The sequence below is a fragment of the Rattus norvegicus genome, chromosome 1 (genome assembly GCF_021556685.1).
Source record: "Rattus norvegicus strain SHRSP/BbbUtx chromosome 1, alternate assembly SHRSP_T2T, whole genome shotgun sequence".
In the NCBI taxonomy this organism is placed as follows: Eukaryota; Metazoa; Chordata; class Mammalia; order Rodentia; family Muridae; genus Rattus; species Rattus norvegicus.
In genome coordinates, this window is record NC_141534.1 from 6,873,474 (window position 1) to 6,876,524 (window position 3,051).

At 43.0% G+C, this 3,051-nt stretch overlaps 1 non-coding gene across 1 annotated transcript; it reads right to left on the reverse strand.

Moving 5' to 3' along the window:
* Positions 1-431: 431 nt before the first annotated feature.
* Positions 432-569, reverse strand: Snora70j (small nucleolar RNA, H/ACA box 70J). Its single transcript, XR_015655736.1, has one exon. It is a non-coding gene; the product is annotated as a small nucleolar RNA SNORA70 (small nucleolar RNA).
* Positions 570-3,051: the final 2,482 nt, after the last annotated feature.

A 3,051-nucleotide genomic window follows, 5' to 3' on the forward strand; every position in this document is an offset into this window, starting at 1 on the left:
CTAGATTTGATGTGAGATTTATTGATAAGTATGACTGGCGGGGTATATGAGACTCAGCACACAAAGCCCTGAGGAGTACAGGGTCTGCTGTTTGCCAGGAGACTGCTTGGGGATATATTTGACCCCACAAGCCATCAGGGATGAGTCATGTCTCAGTTACCACATCTTACATCTGATTTAAACATAGTGCAGTCCACTCAGTTCTTTGAGATGTGGATCTTTTGGTTTCCAGGGAACGTGAACATGGCCCTGCGTAGGGTCTCCATCCTGTGCTCCTTACTCTACAGCTTGGAGTGGATGGACAGGATGGCCTGGACAACGTGAATTCTGGCCACTGCGTGCTGGATACCTGTCTCAGTGGCATGCTATGTACCTGTCTGAAGCCTAGATTTGGGACAGCATGGAGATCAGACATGTCAATATCCACCAGAAACTGTCTCCCTGGATCTGCCTCATGGTTGCCAGTACGAGCATCTGGCTACATACACAATGCCCAGAGACTTGTTTGTAGCGATTACTAACCAGGCTCCCAATGAGGAAAGGAACCTGGTCAGCTACACTTAAAATACTTTTTAATTTAGTTGGGGTGCATGCCTTTAATCTCTGTACTCAGGAGACAGGATGAGTTTGAGGCCAGCCTGGTCTATATAGGGAGTTGAGACAATGTTTCAAAAACTAAGACAAAAAAGTCTATGTGTATTCTTATTGTAGCACAAAGTAGTTAGAAAAAAATAAGCTCAAATTGCTAAAAATTGTTTTTGCCAGGTTTGCCATGTTTCCACTACTCAGGAAAAAAACAAAATAAAACAAAACAAAACAACAACAACAACATCAGCAACAACAACAAAACCTTTCTCTTTCACCAACTTTCATCCCTTTTTCTCTAAATATTTTCCAGTGCCTGTAAGAATATCCAGTTACCACTCAGTGTCTTAAAGAAAGGCATTGGGGGGGGCTGGAGAGATGGCTCAGCAGTTAAGAGCACCCGACTGCTCTTCCAAAGGTCCTGAGTTCAATTCCCAGCAACCACATGGTGGCTCACAACCATCTATAATGGGATCCGATGCCATCTTCTGGTGTATCTGAAGACAGCTACAGTGTACTTATATATAATAAATGAATAAATCTTTAAAAAAAAAGAAAGGCATTGGGGATCTGTCAGTCAACCTATCACAGACTTAGGATCTTTTTATATTTGAAGGAAGCTTCAGACTTCAAGGTCTAACCAGCTTGGCCCTCACTGTCTCCTGGCAGACCTCATTTAGGTCACTGCCTTAACAAAGGCCTTGCTGAGCGGGGGTTCTCAAGTGAGGGAGGAGGTGCAGTTTTATAATGAGGTGGGAGGGGATGAGCAGGCAAAGGGTGGCATCGCGTGTTTCGAAAAGGTATGTGCTTCACTATAATTGTAAAGTAGGAGTCTCAGTTAGGGTTTTACTGCTGTGAACAGACACCATGACCCAGACAACTCCTATAAAGGCAAACCTTTAACTGGGGGTGGCTCACAGGTTCAGAGGCTCAGTCCATTATCATTAGGGCAGGAAACATGGCAGCATCCAGGCAGGCATGGTGCTGGAGGAGCTGAGAGTTCTACATTTTGTTCCAAAGGCAAACAGGAGAAGCCCAGTTTCCAGGCAGCTAGGAGGAGAGTCTCAAAGTCCACAGTGACCGCACTTCTTCCAACAAGGCTATGCCTATTCCAACAAGGTCACACGTCTTAACAGTGCCACTCCCTGGGATAGACATCCTCAAAGAACCGCAGAGGGGATCTTCTTGTTGTCTTTGATTCCTTGTGTGCTTGTGTGGAGGTACGTGCAGGCGAGTCCTGCCTTCTAACGAGTGAGAAGAGATCTTAAATCCTCTTCAGCTGATGTTATAGGCAGTGGTGAGAACTGAACTCCAATCCTCAAAAGCAGTCCGTGTTCTTAACTGATCAAGCATCTCTCCAGCCCAACTAACATTTTTGTAGTAAAACGAGGAATGATAACATAAATGAGGAATACGGTATAAATAAGGAAAAGAAGCACAGCGGAGAAGTAGGCGATGGCATGTGGAGGAAGGATGAGCTCTCCGGTGGGGTGGACACGCAGTGGAATGAGTGGAAAATGCTATGAGGTCTTGAGAAAAACCATAAACATTCTTATATCGCTTCTGTTCTCCCACATTTCCAGAGGGGTTTTGAATGGCCTGACATACTGTTTTCATTCCAGAAGAAAAATAGCTATGATTAGTGAATGCGCACTTCTAAGCTCTCTTCAGACCTTCACTGGATTCTGCTCTTTAAGCACAAAATCGGGAGAGTATACATGCCACATTAAACTTTTAGCTGTGTCCTTTGAAGTGACAAACTGCTACTTAAACTGCCTCAGTGTTACCGGAACACGTGACTTTTATCTGTGAGCATCCATCTACATAGGCAGAATCATAAGGGAAGATTTACGGCTCCCTAGCTGGTGAAAGACAGAGTCAGGAGCATAAATCACAACAGTACCAAGTAATGGCTTTCCCAAGGGGACTTTGAAAGAATGCATATTTAAATTGGATTCTGAAACTCTTAGGTTTGAATTTATTACCCATCCTCTAAGAAATATTATAGTTATTAAGATGATATTATAGAAATGGAATTCGATGACGGAAAAATTGGTTGGTCTTTTAAAAAATGATTAGCAGAACGATGCTACCCCACAGAGCTCAGTGTTTGCTCTAAATTCAGCATATCATTGTTGCGTTTAAATCCAACTGCAAATGGATTTAATAGGTAATATCTCTGAGTAAATACTGATACTCTTTGAGATACAAAGGGAGTTTTAACAAAGGAAATTTAAGAGAGAAATACATTTGACTATAATGCAGTTTAATCACTGGATGTAGACTCCAGCAGAGTTTTTTAAATCTGTGTTTCTGGTGTCAACATGACAAATCTACAAACTGGATGTGAAAGGTAGAAGTTTTAAGGTTGCCCCCCTAGACAAAAGTTTAGAGCAGAAGAAAGAAACTGGTTGGGCCCTGGAGCTGCAATTCTACCAGCCAGTTCAGCAATTCTCTCCCAGGAAC